Source organism: Hylobates moloch, unplaced genomic scaffold, assembly GCF_009828535.3.
Source record: "Hylobates moloch isolate HMO894 unplaced genomic scaffold, HMol_V3 SCAFFOLD_4, whole genome shotgun sequence".
NCBI classification, from domain to species: domain Eukaryota; kingdom Metazoa; phylum Chordata; class Mammalia; order Primates; family Hylobatidae; genus Hylobates; species Hylobates moloch.
In genome coordinates, this window is record NW_026652279.1 from 148,397,965 (window position 1) to 148,423,260 (window position 25,296).

Sequence of the window (25,296 nt, forward strand, 5' to 3'; positions counted from 1 at the left end):
GTTTAGAGTTTACTGGGGGATGGATTAGGAATAAAAAATGGGGAGTTGTTACTAAATGACAGAGTTTCTGTTTAGAATGATGAAAATTTCTGAAAATAGTGATGATTGTTGCACAAAAGTGTAAATGCAATTAATGCCACTGAATTGTACACTTAAGAGGTTAAAATAGCAAATTTTATACTATACATTTTACCATAAAAATATTAACATGAATTATAATTTAATTTTTATAACAGTATTTTTATTTGTGAATTTTTTTACAATTTGCATTTTTGGTATGTTCTACATTTTTTTCCATGTACTAAGTATCATGGGAAGTTCCATCCTCATACTCATGCTGCTTTTCTACTTGCTAATATTGGATAGTTCTTGCCAGGCTCTTCAAATTGTGCTGTAACCTGGAAGAAACCTTCCTACTCTCACAAACCCTGAATAGGCCTGAGAGTTTAAACCTCACGTAATTATTCTCTATCATTTAGAAACTAGAGGGGTGGAGGATTGAGAGAGGAACAATATAAAATTCGAAACCAATGATGCATTGGCTGAAAAACCCTGACATGAATTGTGAGAGCAAAGAAACCACAGCTGGTTTTGCAGGTGCAGTCCAGGTGGGCCTTGGCAGCTGATGTTGAATTGTATGAATTGTAGCTCTTATATTTTCTGGGCTACAGCTGATATTGTAGGTTCAGCTAAAATAGTAAATTACTAGGAGGCATCATTAAGTTCCAATTAAGATTCACTTCAAATCACTTCCATCTGAATGTTTTTTCAAATACAGCTCATGTCCACATGCTTGAAGGTGTGCACTAACACATATCAGTTGTGCACAATTCGTGGTGCCATTAGTAATAAGATTTACAGGAATGCTATAATTCCAAACTCTGAAAATAAAAGAACTGCAAGTAATTTATACAGATACTGTCACCATAATTTCCTACTTTTTAAATGTCAGCTGCACAGAGTGACTTCATTTCAAAGAGCACTTTATGGGAAGGAAAAGCATAAGGAGTAACTTTAAAGTCAAAATCCTGACAGAATATCTTAGCCAGGTGATTAAAATGAACATCAACAGGGATAAGCCCTTTTGATAGTATGTAGCATTGATATGATGTGAAAAGACTGTCACTTCATCTCTGTGGCCTTCCTCCCCAAAATACATATCCCCAGTTTTCTCAGGAGATAAGCATCAAGCAAAGCCCAAATGAGGGACATACTACAAAATACCTGACCACTACCTCTGTAAACTCTAAGGTGGGCAAAACCAAGGAAAACGTGAGTAACAGTCACAGCCAAGAAGAGCCTGTGGAGACATGACTACTCAACGCAACATGATACCCTGATGAGACTCTGGAAGACAAAACAAATATTAAATACAATATAAGGAAATTTGAATAAGTTGTGAACTTTAATAACATTGTATGGGTTCAATAATTGTGACAAGTATACTATAGTAACATAAGATACTACATAGGGAAACTGTCAAATATATAGGAACTCTTTGTACTGTCTTCACAATTTTTCTGTAATTAGAAAACTATTGTAAAACTGTATTTCAAAAAAGCATTGTTATATTAAAAATGACACAAAACATGTGCAGCCGATGTGGGTTGGAGCCAGAAATTCTGCATTTGTAATAAGCGTATGGTGCTCTTTATGTTGCTGGTGCTGCTTGCCTGGGTCTCATGGAGTGGCAGGCATAGAGCGGCCTCCAGGTCAGGAGAATGGGCATCATGTGGAACTTGTTAGAAATACAAGTCTTTTCATGTCAGATCTATCGAATTAGAAAGTCTAGGGTTGGGGCCCAGCAGTATGTTTTATAGCAACCCCTCCAGAGGTGCTGATGTGAATACATAAGGAAAATTGATCTAAAATCTATCACTAGCATGTTATTCTCTCCCCCTTTTTTGTTGGAGTGGGAGTGGAAGATAAGTTGGAGGTAAGGGTGTATATTTGAAGAGTTAATTCACTGAATAAATTGTTATACAAAATTTACCTCTTTCTTATTTGAGACTGAATTTCATGCTAAAGAAATAGATTTATGCAATTTGTCCATGAATGTCTAGTTGCTGCTTATACAAGCTTTCCATGGCTGTTCATTGACAGAAAGTTGGCTGATTTATATCACCACATAAAAAGAGCATAAATAATAATTTATTAATCATTTGTATCTCCCCAAAGAACTACAAATTATATTTTAAAAATTAAAAATAAATTACTATTGGGTTCCCAGTCAGCTCAGGAATTGGATTCCTGATTCTAGCTCAGTCATCTAGAGGTTTAAACGTATCTTTTTATTGAATTTTTTGTTTAGTTACTAGATACACATATAAAGGACGTAATATTTTTAAATATATGGTATAATAGCTTTTAGTTTCATTTTTGTTTTTCTTGTATAACCTATTTTCTATATATACTTACGTATTTTGGCTTAATATTATGTTTGATAATTTATTCATGTTGATACGTCCACAAATATATTGGAATTTCATAAAAATTTCTTTGCCAAAGAGGGCACAACCTTCCTATTCTTCAGAGGATTGTTCCTTTCTAATATTTGTAATTACAAATGATAAAATAAAAACATTGTACAAATCTACTTTTGTACAAGGGCGATGTCTATAGAGCATATAACCAGGAGTAGAAATGCTGGACCCAAAGTTATGACAATATTTTACTTTCCTAGGTATTGCCCCAATTTTCTCTTAGTGCATATTTTAATGGATTTCCCACTTACCAGTTTTTGAGATATCCTATTGTTCCACATATTCACAACATTTGGTTTCATCCAACTATTTAATTTCCACCAATCACATAGAATTGAGGTCACCACATACATTTCCAAAGCATATTATCTGGATATTATGAGGTTGAGTATATTTTCAAACATTTGCTGACTTTTCAACTTCTGATCTATCAATTATTTCATCATATCTATTATTTTTTTTCTTTTGGCACATAGCTTTATATGAACATCTATATTGTAACTGTTAATCTACATGAGTGTGTGCACTGCAAATATATTGTTCAGGCTGCGGCATGTATTTTTAATTTTTGTGTTGTCTTTTGAGAAACAGAAGATTTTAATTTTGTTTAGTTAACTTCATTACTTTATAGTTTGTATTTCTTTTTTCCTCTTGTAGTAACCCTTTCCTTACTCCTTTCTGTGTTTAGGTTGGCAATAAGACTTTTCTTATTTTGTTTTCAATTAGGTTTGTAAGGCAGAAGTAAAGCTGTTAAGCTGTGAGTATTACTGCAAGTAAGCAAACTCTTGCACATCTTGTGGTTTATCTGCAGGCTCACCTGATTGGTATGGAGCAAAAGCCAAGGGCTTTGGTTCAGTCCTCCACTGCTCATCAGATCTCCCATTTCAGCTTCCTGGGCCAGGTGCATGTGCAGATAGATCCAGCTCAAGGAGTATGAACTACTCCTCCTGATCAGCTGTCATGTCAAGGGTAGAGGCAGTGAGAACAAGATTTTAATTTGTCTTTATGATTTCTGATCTTACTCTCTTCACTTTGCATATATCTTTTCTTCCTATCAGCCACCATACAGTGACTCCAAGTCCACTACCAGATGTGAAGACAACCACCTTCCACGGACTTCTTCACTAGCACCACGTGTTGTTCTTGGTTAATGGTGTCTCATATTCTAATTGATCCGTTTTAGCTCTTTAGCATCTTAGCTTTTCAAAAAACGTGAAAGATCTAATCTTTAAAATAAACTCTTCTTATCCATATCATTCGCGTTGATTCTTGTTCCCTAGCCAACTCAAAACACTAAGTTTAACTTTTCAAGTAATGTGGCTTTACACACGTAAATTTTGAATACACAGATTATTAATCAATGTAGAATTTATATTTTTTGCATGAGAAAAGGCACTGATTTGGTTTTTTAAGTTCTATAGGAAAACAATTGACCCAGCATCACAATTAAATAGGTCATCAAATGATGCTATGCTTATGCCTTTCTCTATTACTTTTCATTAATTTATATCCCTGGAACTATTCCACACTGTCTTAAGTATTTTGTAATTTGTAATGATAATGTATGTTAATATTCAATAGTATATATCATGCCACCTTGCTCTTCTTAAAAGCGTCTTTTTTTTTTTTTTTTTTACATTTTGTTGCAATACATATATGTATGAAACTTAGGACTTATGATACTAAGCCTACTACTATATATACATGTGGTATGTAGCTTAGTTCATTTAGATCTTTGTGTGTTTGTAGCTACATGATTTATTCATTCTATGTATAAAATACATGTCCTTTTTTATTTTAAATGATATATTTTCATACTTTCTATTCATTACTCTTTTTTTTCCTTTACCCTAAGCAGATAATTTAGCAAAGGTTTATCCTCCATTCAAATTCAAATTTTCCTTAAGTTGGTTATTCAATGTCCTATATTGGTGAATTGGTTAGAAAGATAGAAATTCTAATTTAATTCTTACACTAAGTTAAATTTAGTATATAATCATCCCCCATTTATACAGCACATATGCTTGTTATGTATCAGTTGACTCTGTTTTCTGGAATCCAAACTGGTACAGAATTCAACCAGGCCAAGTTAATGGTAAATGTTTGCCCCCCTTTAACATCTCAATAATGAAAATGGCATATAGACAACAAGATTTCCCTGTTGAGACATAGATGGTAACAAGCCACGTCTCTTCTAACTATAAGAAGGATTTTGCTAACAGCTTCCAACCCAAAATAGGTAATTATATAGTGATAAAGAGGTCAATTCTTTAAGAAGTTATCCAACTGTAAATATATATATAGATATGTGTATATATATATATATATATATATATATGTATGAATCTAACATCAGAACACCTAAAAATATAAACCAAATATTAATAAAAAGGAGAGACAGGGTACAATTCAATCATAGTATGGGATGTCAATACCCAGAGACAGATTTTCAAAGAAAAGATAATGAGGAAATGTCATATTTAAATTACACTTTAGAGCAAATGAACACAATACACAAATACGGAACATTCGACCGAGAGCAGCAGAATGCAAATTCTCCTCAAGCACACACAAAATATTTCCAGGAGAGATGACAGGTAAGAAAATAAGCCTTAACAAATTCAAGAAGATTGAAATCATATCAAGTATGTTTTTAAACCACAGTGTTATATAACTAGAAATCAATAAGAGGAATTTTGGTAAATTCATATATTCATAAAAATTAAACGTGCTCCTGAACAACCAATGTATCAATGAATAAATTAAAAGAGAAATTTAAAATACCTTAAAAGTAATGAAAATGGAAATACGACATACCAAAATTTATGGGATGCAGCAAAAGCAGTTCAAAGAGGGAAGTTTACTGCAATAAACACCAACCTACCTCAACAGAGGTAAAAGATCTTAAATAAACAACTTTTTTAATGAGCTAAAAAAAATAAAGTGCAAAATTGCCAGAATGAAAAAAAATAATAAATATCAAAGTAGAAATAATTAAAACAGATACTAGAAAAAAAAATGGAAAAGATCAATGAAACTAAGAAATGTTTTTTAAAAACAAAGAAAATCAACAATACTTTAGCTAAACTAAGAATAAAAGAAGACTCAAAATCAGGAATGAAAGAGGTGACATTATGTTAGATACCATAGAAATACAAAAAATTATGAGCCTAATATGAATAACTAAATGCCAACAAATTGGATAATCTAGAGAAAATCAATATATTTTTTGATACATACAACCTACCAAGACTGAATCACAAAAGAAATAGAAAATCTGAATAGAAAATATCAAGAAAAGATTTAATCAGTAATAGCTCAGGACCCAATTACATCACTGCTGAATTTTACCAAATGCTAAAGAATAGCTAATAGAAATAATTCTCAATCTTTTTGAAAAAACTGAAAAGGGAATAATTCCAAACCTTTTTACAAGGCCAGAATTGTCCTGATACCAAAGCCAGACACGGACATTATGAGAAATAAAAGTACAGGCCAACATCCCTAACGAAAATAGATGAAAAATTCCTCAACAAAATGCTAGCAAACCAAATTTAACAGCACATTAAAAGGATCATTCCATTTTAGATAGAAGAAACAAACTTCAACACAACAAAGGTCATCTTCAAGAAATCCATAGGTAACATGAAACTCCAGTGAAAAGTTGAAAGTTTTTCCTCTAAGACCAGGAACAAGACAAAGATGCCTACTCTGCCACTTTTATTTAAGATAGTAGGCCGGGCGCGGTGGCTCACGCTTGTAATCCCAGCACTTTGGGAGGCCGAGGCGGGCGGATCACGAGGTCAGGAGATCGAGACCATGGTGAAACCCCGTCTCTACTAAAAATACAAAAAATTAGCCGGGCGTGGTGGCGGGCGCCTGTAGTCCCAGCTACCCGGAGAGGCTGAGGCAGGAGAATGGCGTGAACCCGGGAGGCGGAGCTTGTAGTGAGCGGAGATCGCGCCACCGCACTCCAGCCTGGGTGAAAGAGCGAGACTCCGTCTCAAAAAAAAAAAAAAAGAAAGAAAAAAGATAGTAATGGAAGACCTAGTAAAAAAAAAAAAAAAATCAGGAAAGAAAAAGAAATAAAAGGCATTTAAATTGAAAAGGAAAAAGTTAAATAGTCCTTGTTTACAGGTGACATAATTACATATTAAAAACAGTAAATATTCCACCAAAAAATTATTAGAACTAATACACGAATTCAGTAAAGTTGCAGGATGAAAATTAACATCCCCAAACCAGTCGTGTTTCTATCAACTAACACTAAACTATCAGCCCTCCCCCACAAAAAAATCAAGTAAACAATACCATTTAAAATAGCTATGAAAAAATAAATAACGTACTTAGGAAAAAAACAAAAATGTTAAAGACCTATATACTGAAAACTATAAAACACTGGTGAACAAAATTGAAGAAAACTCAGATAAATGGGTAGTTATCTCACATTCATGGATTGAAAGATATTTTCAAAGTGTCCAAACTGCCCAAAAGGATCTAAAAATTCAATGCAAACCCTATCAATATTCCAATGTCATTTTTCACAGAAATTGAATAAATATTCCCAAATTCATATGGAACCATGAAAGATTCTCAACAGCAATTGTCAGTGAAATAAGCAAAGCAGGAACATCACACTACCTGACTTCAAAATATACTACAAAGCTATAGAAACCAAAAGAGCCATGGTAGTGGTGTAAAAATAGACACATAAACCAATGGAACTGAATAGAAACATCAATTCATAAATTTATAATCAACTGATTTACAATACATTGATGAGAACACACAATGGAGAAATAACAGTATCTTCAATAAATTTTGTTTCTACAACTGGATATTCACATGTGAAAAAATACAATTAGACATTCTTTTCACATTATATACAAAAATCTACTCAAAATGTCTTAAAGCTTAAACATAAGACCTAAAATTGTAAAACTACTAGAAGAAAACAAAAAGGAAAAACTCCATGCAATTGATCTTAGCAATGATATCTTTGAATAGGAAACCAAAATCACAAACAACAAAAGCAAAGATAGACAAATGATATTACATCAAACTAAAAAGCTTCTGCACAACCAACATAACAGTCAAAAGAGTGAAGAGACAATGCACAGAATGAGAGAAAATATTTGCAAACCATACATTTGATAAGGGGTTAATATTTAAAATATATAAGAAACTCAACGCAATAGTAAGAAAACAACCTGATTTTTAAAATGGGCAAGAGGTGTGACTAGACATTTCTCAAAGGAAGACATATTAATCACCCACAGATATATTAAGAAAGTCTCAACATCTTTAGTCATCAGGTAAATGCAAATTAAATCCCCAATAGGAAATCATCTCAGAACTGTTAAAATGGGAATTATATAAAAAAAGATAACAAGTGTTAGTGAGGATGTGAACAATGTTGGTGGGACTGTAACAATGTAGGGGGGACTGTAAATTAGTAAATCCATTTGGAAAATAGTATGGAAGTTACTATAAAACTGAAAATAGCACTACCATGTTATCCAGCAGTCCCACTACTAGCTATATATCTAAGGGAAATGAAATTAGTATATCGAAGATATCATTACACCCATGTTCACTGCAGCATTATTTTTAATACAAAGTTATGGAATCAATGTAAGTGTCTATCAATGGATGAATAAAGAAAACATAGTATACATGCATAATGGAAAACTGATCAGTTATAAAAATTAATAAAATCCTGTTATTTGTGACAACATGGATAAACCTGGAGGACATTATATTAAGTGAAATAAACCAGGCACAGGATGATAAATACAAATGCCCAAGTATATGAGAAATTTTAAAATTAAATTTAGAAGAAGAAGAAGAATGATGGTTACCAGGGGCTGTTGGTGGGAACACGGAGTGGCACAGGAATTGAGGAAATGTTGGTCAAAGGATACAGAATTTCAATTAGATGGAAGGGAAAAAATATGTTGCTTTCTCAAGTGTTTACTGCAGGCTTAGATACTGACTTAGGGTTAAACTTAGTGCAAGAAACAGTGAAGTTCAACATAAGTTTTCACATAACAGTAGTGTATTTCTCGTTCATGTAAATGAAGGAAGGTGGAAGAACAAGACTAGGATTGTAGCTCCCCAATGCTCAAGAACACAGGTTCTTTCCAGTTCATCATCCTGACATCCCCATGTGTGGGATTCATTATCATAATCTATTGGATGGCTACTGGTGACTGTAATGTTTAATCTGCATACCAGAAAATAAAGCAGAAAAAAGAAAATGAGCCATGGGACATGCCTAATGACTAAATGTTTTTAATGAGGACTTTCATACATCTCATTGACTAAACTGTGGCCACATGGCCATATCTCCACAGAAAGGGAGTCCTGGAAATCTTGTCTTTATAACAGAAAATCATGTGCAGTCTCTGCTACAGTTTACCAACCACATGGTTACATGGTTTCTTAAAACAATAGATTGAGGGAGATTGGCACAAACCACTTTTACCATGTGAACATTCTTTCCCTGAGCTATAAGCGTAAAACATTCTACCTTCTCGAGGAATTTCTAAGGGACAAAAAAATATGCTTCTGTCATAATTTTTAGTTCCTATTCATTTCTTTTTATGAAATTCTCTAATCCAATTGATAAATGTGATATTTGGGATCATTTTTATTAATGTGTATAGAATGCCATTATTAAAGCAAGAAACAGACTGCTCCTCATTCCTCATGAAGTAGTGAGAGGAAGAGTGTCATTTTCTCTACTTTTTCTTCCCAAATGAGAAGCACATGAGGAAAGATCTCCTACTTCCTCATGTGCAAAAGTCAGATACAATCCAAAAGACAGGAAGAGTAAGTGGTATGCAAAACTTCCAAAGCCAACTTAAGTCATAAAGCAAAATTCAGACCATTTCCATCAACGTAATTTTGGATTAATTTCGGTTATTATTGCTTATATGAAGTTCTGAATAAACAGGAATTTAAAAACACACACATATGCAATTTCTTAGTATAATTCGAACAAAATTCATACACCATTTAATTTCAAATTAAATATGTGGAGTATTATATTAAAAAGACACAAAAGCCATTAAGAAAAAAATTCAGAAAGAAATATGAGAAAACATATTTATGCTAATTTGATGCTGTTAAATTCCATAATAGTCACAGCAAGAACCGCTGAACATTTTATGACCATTTTCTAAACTAAATATTATACCTTAAGACTGTTTCATAAAAAATTTGTTTTTTATGCATAATTCCAAGCCCATATTTCAAACAACATCCTTACTCATGGATATGGGCAATATGGTGTAGCTTCTTGTTGACCGTCCCTGCAATAATTCACAAGCTTCAGCTTCTACAGTGCAGCTGTGAAGTCAGTAGGGAGTCATTCAGTTATTTGTGATTTTACCCATCTGTCAGCTAAATCCAAGCATCAAATGCAAAACTGTACACATGGGGATATTATGGGGATTTGTGTCTCACCCTAGAGGATATTGGATCTGTATACCTACAAAAGATCCATAAATAATTCTTTGCATAAGAGATATATATTCCTTTTCCACTAATGCTTATGCTATGCTGGGTCTGAGAATTTTCAAAACAGAAGGAGTCCCTGTAATCATGAAAAAACTGAAAATGGATCCTACAGATTACTTTGGCATCTTCTTTACAAAATGTGTGATTTCTGAGCACAGCATGACATTAGAATGAATACTACTTCTTAATTGAAAATATTTTACAGTACCAGAGGAAATAAAATTAGATTGAAAATTAATCAGATCCATATGAATTTAAGTGGAAGACTTCAAAATAAATAAGCATCTCAGAGGTCTGCAACTATGTAAAACACAAAAACATACCTCATTGATTGTACAGAATTACCTGTTAGCGTAATTCTTGTAGTGTATTTCAATTTCAGAGAGAAGAGTTACGTTAACTGCAATATTTACCACTTACAAGCTTTCAGTCACATATACTGTGAAATTTTGTTTTGTGTTTAAGAAAAATATATGGATCATTTATTCTATATATGATACTGTTTCAACACTTTCAGTTTACAGTCAGCTAGAAATTTAAAGGATGCCTGGCTTCTAATACTAAAATGTACATTTTAAAACAGTTTTGAGATATTGATTCTTCTTACCTCCTTGAAATGTTTTTTACTTTATTTTCCTAGCATCATATAGTATAAAGGATCATAGGCCAGAAAAATTTAATTAGCCTTATAGCCTTCCACTTATGAAATTTGTGCTTAGATTTGTAATTGACAAGAATCAATTGCTTCATCTGAATTTCAAAAGTAATGACAAGAGCTCTTAGAATTCAAGTAAATGGTAAACAAGGAAACATATCCGTATGTGTTTACCCTATTGATAATAAAACAGCATGTCCCCTACTCTCTTTAGTTAATATTAGCACAATTAGTGATAATATATTAAGATATTTTCCATAATCAGATCATATGTCATACTGAGGTGTAAAATCAATTTCCCTTTACTTCAATCTAAAATACTGAATATGCATAAGACTGAATTTTTTTGTCCTCACAAAATTCATATGTTGAAATCTAACTCCTAATGTGAAGGTATTTACATGCGAGGTCTTTGGGAGGTGATTATATCATGAGAATAGAACTCTAATAAGTGGGATAAATTATCTTATGCAAGAAGACTCCAGAGAGCTCCCTTGTCCCTTCTTCCATATGAGGAACATATTGAGAAAAGATTCTACGAACCAGAAAGCAGACTCTCACCAGATATGAAATTTGCGAGAGCCTTGATGCTGGACTTCCCAGCCTCCACAACTGTGAGAATAAATTTTTGTTCCTTATATACCACCTGGCCTGTGACATTATCACTCCTCAAATGAACTATGATACCATCAATAACAATGCAAGAATTCTACATACATATTTTTTTAATCTTACTAAAGGAAACACCAATTTTAAAAAGAAATAATTTAAAGATGGTACTTAGGAGAGATCTTGAAACAACAATACTTCTATTAATAAATATCTTTTTTGGTTATCAAATTTTTTAGGAACATCTTCAATCCAACCCATCGTTTTTGTAGACAAGATTGAATTTTGCTAAACAATTCTCTATTTATGTATGAAAGCACTTCCAATTTGGTGGTGATAGTCCTGAACCTTTTCCATTTTGAATAAAAATAAAAAAAATTGAGGGCAGTAACTGACCCAATAGCTTAGTAACTATCATGATTTTCTACTATAGAGTTAAAAGCCCATTATCAAAATTTATGGGATAGGGAAGCCATTTGGATACTACCTCCATATTTAAAAACAACAAGAAAAAACATTTTTTCAATGTATTCTAACCTAGAGAAATTAAAATAAAAATAAGCACATCATGATTTAGAGCAGAAATACTTGAACAGAGACAGAACTTATCCACCAAGTTAGAACCTTAGAATCTGAAATAGTTTAACTGAGAGGTCAAAAATCTGCTCTTCCATCTTCTAATGGGAGATCTCAGGCAGATGCAAGTAGTTAGGTCAAATTGCTTTTAACAACTTGGGGCAAGTATTATGCTCACCTATTTAGGTGTGCTAGATATTGTTGCTCAGTATATAGTAAGGTCTAGCTATGGGCAATAAAGATGTTCTGAACTTGATACTGGAGGTTTATGCAGATGTAGAAGTAAATAGGGTCAAGGTTGGGTATTTTCAAATAGAAGTAGTGTGATGTTCCCCTTCCTGTGTCCATGTGTTCTCATTGTTCAATTCCCACCTATGAGTGAGAACATGTGGTGTTTGGGGTAACTAACCTGCACGTTGTGCACCTGTACCCTAAAACTTAAAGTATAATAAAAAAATAGAAATAGTGACTGTAGATATTAATTTGTAGATCCATTGCCTTTGTCTGATTTTATAATTTCAATGAATATTATGTATAAGCAGTGTGTAATGCCCCATCCATTTTAAGGAGCTGTCTGTTCATACCTCAGTTCCAATTGGCCAACCTATTAGGAAACTGGAATTGTTCAATAGTAAACATTGAACAATACACAATTCCAGAGTTAAAATTCTTAACTCTGATTAAAGAAATGTTTGTAGCAAATGTTTTTATTCTCAGTAACTCTTTTTTTTATGTGACTTCTGACTACTATGCTAACCTGATACTTTTATGCTAGAAGATATTTCATATAGCTAGTTATGGTCCATTTGAAAGACCATTGATAGATTGTTACTAGGCATGGCCAAAAATACTCTCATCAATAAGGCAATGTCATCAGAAATTTTTAAGAGTAGAAATACTGATCATGTTCTGTGCAACGTTAGAGAGGTATTATTCAGGAGAGGGCAACTCAATGAAGTTTACTTGGAAAGTAGCAGTGGTGTATTCAAAAACCTCTAAGAGAAATAGCTGGCAAAAGGAACTGCCATATACACAGGCAGGTTACTTTACTGTCATTGGGGCCAAATATAGAAAGCAGAAGCCTTCCTGCCACCCTTACTACATGGTCTGAACCTTATGTTTGTCAGTAGAAACAAAATGCTGCCCATTTAACTGATAGGAATGCCTGAATTAAGAGTCACTGATTGGCTGGCTGAGAGGATAAGTTGGAAACAATTTCACACTGAGTCCTCAACTTATACAGGTTCCACCTGAAAGGCTTCCATAATCTTAAATTACACTTTCTTTTCAGAAGCACAATGCGTAATCATAGAATTGTATTTCTATGTGGAAGACAGAAATTAAAGTGTTTCCTTTCCTAAAACATTGTGAACTGTAATTTGGGAATGATCATAAGAGGAATTATTTCAGCAAACATCCTCTTTTGATCCTGTAGTCCTAAGATGACTGTAAAGATCTCTCTAAGGGCCATTCTTGATTAATTGGTGGGGTTTCCATAGGGATTACTATATTTATACTGTGTATTTTAGGGGAAGTAATCCCTACAATGGAAGTCATGCAATCGGACTTTAAATGCCGTATTGAACAAACTGAATATATTTGGTTCCATCTCTGTCACAAAAATTAGAATGGACAATAAAGTGGCATACTCAAAAAATTCTCCAGAAGGAAAGACAGTGTAGAAAGAAAAGTGTATATTTTGGGGAGAAAATTTTCAGTGGACCTCTCTTGTGTCTGCTGTTTTGCAAGTAAGGCAATAGCTGCATTTTGTTCTGAGAAATCTTTTTGAGAATGTTCGTGTAGGGATGTAGGGAGCTGCCTTGGAAGATAGTGTCTCTTTCAGGAACAAAGAAAACATTTGCTTACAGCTTGGAAGATAAGAGATCACCTATCCCTTTGGAATAAAGAGCAGAAATGTTTACATACAAAATCTTCAGATTGCCTAAAATCATAATTCCTTTTATATAAAAACTCCCTCTGCATCGGCGTGTGTCTGCTGGATCTCTTTTCATCATTCTATACAACCCCTGATACTCAGGTTTTTGCTCTCACTGGGAGTAAAAATATTTCCTTCTGTCTCTGACCAAGGAATCTTATATCTTCTACCAGGATCCATGAAATTTTGGCAGGCATAAGTGTTTGTTGCAAATAGTGCAAAATCTCAGATTATTCCCAGATTGGTACAACTAAAAATTTCATCTGGATAATTCAGATAAAAAATGGCACCCTCTCACCATGACACGCCATTGTCTCAACTGACCAATATACAACTACAGCTACCATTAAGTTCATGGTTTATAGGCTATAAGTTAATTGATTGGATAATTATCGTAATTGAACATCATACCACTGGCAATGGCGACAGCATTCTTAAACCGTCACACAGAAAGAACTATTGGTATTCTAAATAGTATGTAACAAATATATTTAAAAGGTAGGATTGCTGGAGGTACAGAAGTTGATGATCATTAATGGAAACACTACAGTAAGTCTCAGGGCAGAACATCTCTGAAAAATGTAGTCTTTATATTTAATATAGAATTAGCTGATTAACATAATTAAAAATGGAATTTGACTTTCTGTAGCAACTGGCTGGCAGTCGATAGAGGAAAAAAACACCATCAAGTTGTTGTGATAGGAGTGGATGAATAGTGACAAACATGACACCTGGAAATCAGTATCTCTAGAATCTTGTAGAAGATATCTGAAATACGCTTACATTCACAAACCAGTACAACCTACACTTGCTGGTCAGTGTCATGTGGTCAAAGGATCTGTCACTGGGAATATGCAGTACATGATCAAAGTTTACTTCTGCTGCAAAGAATTGAAGAGCGGTACTGTAATTTTAATTGATGTATGGTATGTAAAACATTGCTTTACTTTCTGCTACGTGTGTGTTATAACAAAAAGGTTATAATTTTATTGTCAAAATTAAATGTAATTCAGACTTACGTACAGCATGAACCATAGAATGAGTGAATATTTCTGGAAGCGTATTTAAAGCCTCTAATTAATGTAATACTTATGAAGAGTTACTGGCTAGAAAAAGACATTTGGCTTTTAAAATACCGCATGCCCTATTATAATCTTACAAATATTCAAATGCCTATGAATAAAAACAAAAAAATAATTGAGCTAGAAATACACAATTAAAAGGCCTTAGAAGGAACACAGTTATTAATAAAAAGATTATAGCAATAACTCCTGACCCCCATGTTATGTTTCAAGTCCAGATGGTCATTGAGGTGTGAAGTATCTTTTTTTGAATAAAATTTTGAGGAAATTTTAAGACACATTAAAAACACAACCAAGACATATGTGTCAAAGAGATATTGACAGAGCTTGGAAAGTGTCTCCAGAAGAAAAGAGTTATCCAGAGACCTATAATCCATTCCAATCAAATCCCCTGAAGATATCTTAATAAAAGAGATTTAACAAATTTACTGATGGTATTTAATAACAGAATGTAGATTATTTGACTAGAAGTTCTTATGACAAACTTGTAATCCATAGATTTTGGAGACAAGGGAATATAGCTTCCTGTAATATGTCATGAAAGCTTTGGTGTGTAAAATAAGCTTTTTTTCTTGATGAAAATGGTTTTCTTTTATGTAAACAATAATAACATCTAGCACTTAGAAAACTCATATATTATATATAGCTGGACATCATTGTTTCCTAACGAGGCTGGAAGGAAAATAGGAAAATATATCTGTAGCGCTAGACTTGCCACTTCATCTGTGCTTCACGACTACTTCTACTTTGAAAGTAATATTAAAGTTTGATATTGGGTAAGATCTGAGATTCCTGTATGTGATTTGATGATACGGTATTTTCTGTTATCTCAATATACATACGTCTCAATGTATAATTTTTTGAAAGGCAAGACACATGTTACCTGAATGATACAAGTTTCCATTGGAGTTTTGTTTCATTGTGTTTTGTTTTTTATTAATGGAAAATAAAGAGGGAGAAATAAACTGTCATTACTCAAGGAGAGCATGCACAATACAACCTTCCAGCTCTAATTCCAAAGTTTGATTTCTCTTATTTGAAGCTCGTGATATTTTGTTTGCTCAAAAGTGGGAAGGACGGGGTGGTTAACAGACTTCGTGTTGGAATTATTTAACAGACTTATGTAATTTCCTGAGTCTATTTTCTTTTCCATGTTTTAATTGTGTGATGGGAAAGTGATTCATTTTTCTAAGGACTAAAATACAATATAAGAATAAACTTTATAAACCCAAAGAGTTTGAAGACAAGAATATTTGACCAAATATAGACACATTTCCCCTTCATTGTTGTCATTTGCAAACATCCAGGACTCTTTTCTACTTACGAGGTTCTTGAGTCTTTGTTCACACTATTTCTTTCTATCCCTTTTCCTCCATGGGATCCATATCCATATGGAAAAGTTGCTCATAATTCTGGTCTCCAAATTTGTGTAGCCCATCAACAAAATTATAATTTATTGTCCACCTTTATCCCCCAATCTCATAGACAAACTTTTCAACCTGTCAATATAATAGCATAATTTCTGAAATATCTAATTCAAGTATCCTGTGATTTGAAACCCTCTCCTATTTCTTGTTCACTTAAGTGATAACACTTTCAAAATCTATAATCTATAATTCCAAGACACTAAAAGTTTTCAAAGAAAATGGTGCTTTCATAGATTTGGTGCTAAAACTCACTTTGTGGTAAAACCTGACATGATTGACTTCATTCATCACCTTTTTATGGTCATTATTTTTTCTTATTTGATGTGACTATGCATTTGTTCAGAGCAGAAAAAGAATCATATTTGATTAGGAGGTTCTTCTCCAATCCTTCTTGGAGATGTTACATAAAAAACTTAATTATTTAAGTCTAAATCATGCTGAATTAGGAAACACATTTGGTTCCAAGGATTTCAGACAAGTAATCGTATACCAGGAATGCAATATTTATTTGAACTCACCAAGACTTAAAATCCTGTGTTCAGCTACTTTTTATCTTATTATCACCATACATCATCTTTCATGCCTCCTGTTTAGAATAACAAGTCCATCATTACAAGAAAAAGTTGCAAACACAGGAATGTTTTCTTCTCTTATTAACAAAACAAAACAAAACAAAACAGATAACTTGTCTGTGTTTTTCCTGAGTGCATCTCTGCAGTTGAAATACCATGACCACCAGTCCTCACTTTCTCTCCTGTTGCTCCTGATGGATAATCAGATGTACTTACCTCCACCTATTTATTATCCAGGCAATTGAAAGGCTCAAATAGAAAATGTCATGCTTCTCCCTGACCAAACTCTGAATTTTGTCTTCAGTTCCTCACTCTCATTCAATTTTTTAACAATGCATAATAACCTGAAATTCTCCTACTTACTTGTTAATTTGACTGTTGTCTATCTTCATTACAGCTGGATTGGAAACTACAATAAAGAAAAAAAAAAAGCTTCAGCCTTATTCCTTCTGAAATTCCCAGGTCTAGAAAATAGTTCTTGCAACAGAGTAAGTGCTTAATTTAATAATATAATTTAATCTTAAAATCCTGTTTTATTACAATCTACTTAAAGTGGACTCCTAGTTGTGGGTGAATGAGTCTAATTTAAAATAAAGAGAAAAGGTTTCTTTTTTTTTTTTCTGTGCCAACATTCTTAAAATACAAATTTACAACTGTGCCTTCACTTTTGCTTCTCATTAAATACAAAATTGGCGCTTGATAAAATAAGTTATATTTACTTTTCTTGGAAGCATTTCCGTTTGAATTATGTTGAATTACCTGAAGCAACAGAGCATTTTCAAGATATAAAAATTTTAAAAAATTAGATGTATTTCTCATGCCAGATTAAAATTCTCCTCTTTATGCCTTTAACGTTTTATGAGCTTGTCAGGTATAGAATTTGGTTCTCTCTAGCTAATCTGAAACTTAATTACTCTTTATGTGAGAAAGTTGATTCACCTAATATTTCTTTGCACAAAAATTGCTAGTTTTAGATTTGAGACTTCAAGTATAAAAATAAAGTCGTTGAGGACATTGTTTCCCAAAGGTCCTTCCAGATGCCCATTTTTGTGATTATATTCATTAAAGAAGAAGAAAGGAAAGAAATGAGAAGAAGAAAAAAATAAGAAAGAGGAGAAAGAAAGGAAGAGCGAGTAGGAGGAAAGACGAAGTAGGTGCTGGAGAAACTAAAGGCACACAGTCTCCAGCATTAGCTTGTGTACTGTAAAACTAAAATCATGAAGTTTTATTTCATAGCCTCTTTATATGCTGCTGTTGGAATATATGAGCCTTAAAACACGTTTTAGAAGGTTTTGTTAGCTCCCTAGACGCTGAATTAAGGGCCGGCACAATTTTGCATTGCATAAAACTGCTGCCCAGGGCTCCAGACCCTCCTTTTAGTGTCCTTTTCCTCAGTCAGTGTCTCACATTTCCTGCTTATTCCCTATCTCCCAATACTTGACTGTGCTTATTACTGATTCACACTTTAGATTCAAAGTATGTTTTTTTCCATTCTCTAACAAAACTGTGCTTATCTCTAACTGTAAGCCTTATACTAAGATAAAGCCTCAGAGTAAAGTTGTTCTAATTTCTTTGACCAACCCTAGGGAAATGGAAGGAGAAAATAGAAAATTTAAAAGTTGTTCCCTGCCCCCGCCAATATAACCAGTTTCTTGACCAAAAAAAATAGCAAGGTTGGGAATTCATATTTTTGCATAAGAAGCTATCATGCAATCAGGGATCGTATAGAAAGTAAGCCGTTACAACACAGAATCGTATCTATTTCTTGGAACAAGAAATAGAAGAAACTGTAAAAGTGCACTGCAGATGGTCCCTTGTCAGTTTCTAGCTAACAACAACCATGGCAGCAATTATAACATTTAAAATAGTGATTCCATATAATTCACTCTATCGTGGTAGTCTCCCCTGGAGGCACCCACACTTTTATCAGAACACAATAATTAGGCCTGCTTGGGCCTTTACCGTATTTCATTACACTTGAGTATACAATGCGTGAAGCAGTCATCTGCCATCTTCACTGTAATGTGTGCTTTAACATCAGTGAGCATTTTTACCCTAAAGACAGTCAACATTTGTGTTTTGACTAAGTATCAAAACTTTTCTAAGTGTTTAACAGTTATCAGTTCCTTCTCACAAATAACATTCTAAATAGTAAAATACCTGCCACAAAACATCTTGGACATTTGTAAAATTGCCCAAAGCTTAGGCTTACAAATTAAATAATAAAATCAGGGCTTGTAAATTACTGAGTACAAAGGTGGAGCATGGGATTGTGGACAAATGTGATATTTTGAGCTATTATACCCTTTGTATAAGTTCACCAACGTAATTTGATTTTACAAAGTAGGGATTTTATTGTTAGTAGTGAATGAGTTGACTCTCAGAGAGTTAACATCTAAATCGGAGTTCAAGTCTTCAAATAACTTCCTGGTATAACCAATAGTAGTTCGAAGTAAAGTACTGAGACAAATTGAGACAATTTCATCTAAAGGAAATAGATTGTAAGCAACTAAAGTTCCTTTAAGAACACTGATTAGGACTACCAAAACAGCAGTTCAACATTCCTAAAATTGTAGGTTAAATTGTAAATATGTGGTTTGTAAAATTATTTAAGCAGGAATAATAATTGGAGGAGTAATCAAAAATTATCATTATCATTTCAGAATACTACAATGAGAGAATTTTCTAAAAAAGTAAACAAAAAACCATGGTGTCTGTGGCATCCATTCATGTTTTGTGGCATTTTTTATGTTAAATTCAGAAAGAGAGAAAACTGTCTTACAATTAAGACTAAAAAGCATAATCAGTGAAGATAAAGTCTGTAATTGCATGGGTAAATCTAAACAATTGTTGACACAAAAACTGAAATGTCCTCCCTATATTGATGACTTTTAGATAAAATAACAGTAGTGGATAATACATTTTTGTTACTGAGAAATGTTTAAATGTTTAAATACAGTGTCTTGAGAACACTGCATTATTTGAAAAGAAGGTGGATAAATTTATTTACTTCAAATGTGAGTGAAATATATATAATTTTTAATCGCTATTTAGAGACATTAAGTACAAAACTTCAAAATGATAGAAGAAACATGTAATAAGCATGCAGTATATATGACTGGAGAGAAAAAATAAAACATTGAATAAAGATTAACAAAATTGATAGACTGCTAGCAAGACTAATAAAGAAGAAAAGAGAGAAGAATCAAATAGACGCAATAAAAAATGATAAAGGGGATATCACCACCGATCCCACAGAAATACAAACTACCATCAGAGAATACTACAAACACCTCTACGCAAATAAACTAGAAAATCTAGAAGAAATGGATAAATTCCTGGACACATACACCCTCCCAAGACTAAACCAAGAAAAAGTTGAATATCTGAATAGACCAATAACAGGCTCTGAAATTGTGGCAATAATCAATAGCTTACCAACCAAAAAGAGTCCAGGACCAGACGGACTCACAGCCGGATTCTACCAGAAGTACAAGGGGGAACTGGTAACCATTCCTTCTGAAACTATTCCAATCAATAGAAAAAGAGGGAATCCTCCCTAACACATTTTATGAGGCCAGCATCATCCTGATACCAAAGCCTGGCAGAGACACAACAAAAAAAGACAATTTTAGACCAATATCCTTGATGAACATTGATGCAAAAATCCTCAATAAAATACTGGCAAACCGAATCCAGCAGCACATCAAAAAGCTTATCCACCATGATCAAGTGGGCTTCATCCCTGGGATGCAAGGCTGGTTCAACATACGCAAATCAATAAATGTAATCCATCATATGAACAGAACCAAAGACAAAAACCATATGATTATCTCAATAGATGCAGAAAAGGCCTTTGACAAAATTCAACAAGACTTCATGCTAAAAACTCTCAATAAATTAGGTATTGATGGGACGTATCTCAATATAATAAGAGCTATCTATGACATACCCACAGCCAATATCATACTGAATGGGCAAAAACTGGAAGCATTCCCTTTGGAAAGTGGCACAAGACAGGGATGCCCTCTCTCACCATTCCTATTCAACATAGTGTTGGAAGTTCTGGCCAGGGCAATTAGGCAGGAGAAGGAAATAAAGGGTATTCAATTAGGAAAAGAGGAAGTCAAATTGTCCCTGTTTGCAGATGACATGATTGCATATGTACAAAACCCCATTGTCTCAGCCCAAAATCTCCTTAAGCTGATAAGCAACTTCAGCAAAGTTTCAGGATACAAAATCAATGTACAAAAATCACAAGCATTCTTATACACCAATCACAGACAAACAGAGAGCCAAATCATGAGTGAACTCCCATGCACAATTGCTTCAAAGAAAATAAAATACCTAGGAATCCAACTTACAAGGGATGGAAGGACCTCTTCAAGGAGAACTACGAACCACTGCTCAATGAAATAAAAGAGGATACAAACAAATGGAAGAACATTCCATGCTCATGGGTTGGAAGAATCAATATCGTGAAAACGGCCATACTGCCCAAGGTAATTTATAGATTCAATGCCATCCCCATCAAGCTACCAACGACTTTCTTCACAGAATTGGAAAAAAGTACTTTAAAGTTCATATAGAAGCAAAAAAGGGCCCACGTCGCCAAGTCAATCCTAAGCCAAAAGAACAAAGCTGGAGGCATCACACTACCTGACTTCAAACTATACTACAAGGCTACAGTAACCAAAACAGCATGGTAATGGTACAAAAACAGAGATATAGATCAATAGAACAGAACAGAGCCCTCAGAAATAATGCCACAGATCTACAACTATCTGATCTTTGACAAACCTGACAAAAACAAGCAATGGGGAAAGGATTCCCCATTTAATAAATGGTGCTGGGAAAACTGGCTAGCCATATGTAGAAAGCTGAAACTGGATCCCTTCCTTACACCTTATACAAAAATTAATTCAAGATGGATGAAAGACTTACATGTTAGACCTAAAACCACAAAAATCCTGCAAGAAAACCTAAGCATTACCATTCAGGACATAGGCATGGGCAAGGACTTCATGTCTAAAACACCAAAAGCAATGGCAACAAAAGCCAAAATTGACAAATGGGATCTAATTAAACTAAAGAGCTTCTGCGCAGCAAAAGAAACTACCATCAGAGTGAACAGGCAACCTACAGAATGGGAGAAAATTTTGGCAACCTACTCATCTGACAAAGGGCTAATATCCAGAATCTACAATGAACTCCAACAAATTTACAAGAAAAAAAGAAACAACCCCATCAACAAGTGGGTGAAGGATAAGAACAGACACTTCTCAAAAGAAGACATTTATGCAGCCAAAAAACACATGAAAAAATGCTCATCATCACTGGCCATCAGAGAAATGCAAATCAAAACCACAATGAAATACCATCTCACACCAGTTAGAATGGCCATCATTAAGAAGTCAGGAAACAACAGGTGCTGTAGAGGATGTGGAGAAATAGGAACACTTTTACACTGTTGGTGGGACTGTAAAGTAGTTCAACCATTGTGCAAGTCAGTGTGGCGATTCCTCAGGGATCTAGAACTAGAAATACCATTTGACCCAGCCATCCCATTACTGGGTATATACCCAAAGGACTATAAATCATGCTGCTATAAAGACACATGAGCACATATATTTATTGTGGCACTATTCACAATAGGAAAGACTTGGAACCAACCCAAATGTCCAACAATGAAAGACTAGATTAAGAAAATGTGGCACATGTACACCATGGAATACTTTTATGCAGCCATAAAAGATGATGAGTTCATGTCCTTTGTAGGGACATGGATGAAACTGGAAATCATCATTCTCAGTAAACTATCGCAAGGACAAAAAACCAAACACTGCATGTTCTCACTCATAGGTGGGAATTGAACAATGAGAACACACGGACACAGGAAGGGGAACATCACACTCCAGGGACTGTTGTGGGGTTGGGGGAGGGGGGAGGGATAACATTAGGAGATATACCTAATGCTAAATGACGAGTTAATGGGTGCAGCACACCAACATGGCACATATATACATATGTAACAAACCTGCACATTGTGCACATGTACCCTAAAACTTAAAGTATAATAAAAGAAAGAAATATAATATGGGGTAAATAAATCTTAACATATATTTCCATATTAATAAAAATGCTTAGAACTTAATAATAATGCAAATGTTACTGATATAGATTGTGGGATGCTGACCAAGTGATACTTAGAAGAATATTTGTCCTTTTAAAATCTTGTATATGAAAAAAATGTATTGCACTTAGTTACATTGGAACAGTATTTAGGCTAAAATAATATGAAATAGGAATATCATTTAAAGAAATAGGAAAAAAGAAGAGATAAAGAATGATGCAAGTACATTATAGTTTATTGAAAAATTGCTAAAACATGAAACAAATATTTAATAAAGATGAACAGCAAAGCCCAAAGATGGTTCTTTGAGTAGAAAAGAGCAACCAACATTTGTGGCAGCAATTTTATGTTGTCAATGTCTGATTAGTTTTTGCTAATATTCCTTTGGAGTTCTATGTGATGTGATGAAAACATTTTATGTTCTTCCATTATTTGTGCTGTATAATTTAGACTGACGTAATTCATCACTTTATATATTCTTCCTCTCTACCCACTTTCTGAATCATAGTAGGTAGTAACCTTTCTTACCTTTTTTTCTGGTAGAGAGTACTCAAAAAAAAAAAAAATAAACAGATATGGCTAGATATAGGACAGTTCTGTTTTTAATGTTTTGAGAAACCTCTATAATGACTGTACTAGATTACATTTCTACCAGCAGTGGGCAAGCGTTTCCTTTTCAACACATCTTCACCAACACTTGTTATCTTTTGTCTTGTTTAATAATAACCAATGTGAGGTGATATATCTCATTATGGTTTTAATTTGCATTTCTTTGATGATTAGTGATGTTGATAATTTTTTCTTATTCCTCCTGGCCATTTGCATGTCTTCTAAAGGAAATAAAACCAATATGTTGAAGAGATACCTGCACACTCATATTCATGGCAGCATTATTCACAATAGCCAAGATACTAAATCAGTCTAAGCATCCAAGAAGGAAATCCCATCATTTCTGGTGACATGGATGAATCTGGAAAACCTTATATTAAGTTAAATAATCCAGCCATAGAAAGACAAATACCACAAGATCTCACTTAAATGTGGAATCTAAAAAAGTCAAACTCACAGAAGCAGAAGTAGAACTGGTGGTTAAAAGGAAGTTGGCCAATGGGTGGGTGGGTGGTTGGGGCAGACTGAGGAGGTGATGGTCAAAGAATATAAATTTTCACTTAGGCAGAAATAATAAGTTTAAGAGAGCTATTGTAAAACATGGAAACTATAGTTAATAACAATGGATCGTGTACTCGAAAATAACTAACAGAGTTAATGTTAAATGTTCTCACCACAAAAACGTAATAAGTATTTGAGGTAATGCCTGGCCTGTGATAATTAGTTTGAAGTTTGATTTGGTCCTTCCACAATGTATGTATGTGTGTGATATATATATATCAAAATGTCTTATTGTATGTGATAAATATATAAAATTTGAGAATTTTAAAATAAATACACACATATATAAAGGATGATAAAAAACCACATGTATATAATATTAGAAAGGAGAGCATAAATAAGTAGATATACCATGATTTGTTATAAAATTTTAATTATTAAATTTCTCTAGTATTAGCATAAAGATTGACAAATCAAGTAATAGAGCAGTGGAGAACCAGACTCAATCTTTCTATATGACAAATTAAAGATTGGTCAATTCTACAAATAGCACTAATAAAAGTCAATAATATAGATCAAAATATATCACAGTCTTAAGCAATACACAAAAATTCAAGATGAATTAAAGACATACTTGAAAAGAAAATCTGTATAAATTTTTATAGTAAGGTGTTATGTTTATGCTTTGAAGATTGTAAAAAATGTATTTAAAATCAACACAAATCAAGAAATAAATGATAAATTAGAATACATCAACATTTAAAATTTTTGCTCCTAAAAAGATGTCCTAATCTGCAAGAAAGTATTTAGCACATAAACTAGATTATTAGTCATAAAATTCAGAAAAATACACGAATCAAAGAAAAATCAAAAAATTCCACATTTGTGTATACATTTAAGAGAATAATCTCACCCAAAACAAGAATAAATCCCTATTTGCAAAAAGAAAATTTGGGACAACAGCCTAATATTTAAACATTTTTGTAAACAAATATTGTAAAATAGTAATCCACAATGAAACTGAATAAACTGAAGCTACATATAACAAAGTATCAATCAATGTTCAACTAAATCAATATTGAATTGAAAAAGCAGGTGGAAGAAGACACACAGTTGAAATGTGTAGAAAGCAAAAAGTGTAAAACATGCTTAGGCAGTAGATATAAATTTTTAAAAGTTACAGGAATGA

At 33.5% G+C, this 25,296-nt stretch overlaps 1 long non-coding RNA gene across 1 annotated transcript in view; it reads right to left on the minus strand.

Moving 5' to 3' along the window:
- Window positions 1-217: 217 nt before the first annotated feature.
- LOC116467377 (uncharacterized) overlaps window positions 218-25,296 on the minus strand; it is a 229,613-nt gene continuing 204,534 nt past the window's right edge. Inside the window, exons 4-6 of the long non-coding RNA XR_004247780.2 lie at window positions 17,228-17,273; window positions 3,301-3,438; window positions 218-1,347 (exon numbers count right to left, since the gene is read on the minus strand). This is a non-coding gene — a long non-coding RNA (uncharacterized LOC116467377). The remainder of the gene's footprint in view (window positions 1,348-3,300; window positions 3,439-17,227; window positions 17,274-25,296) is intronic.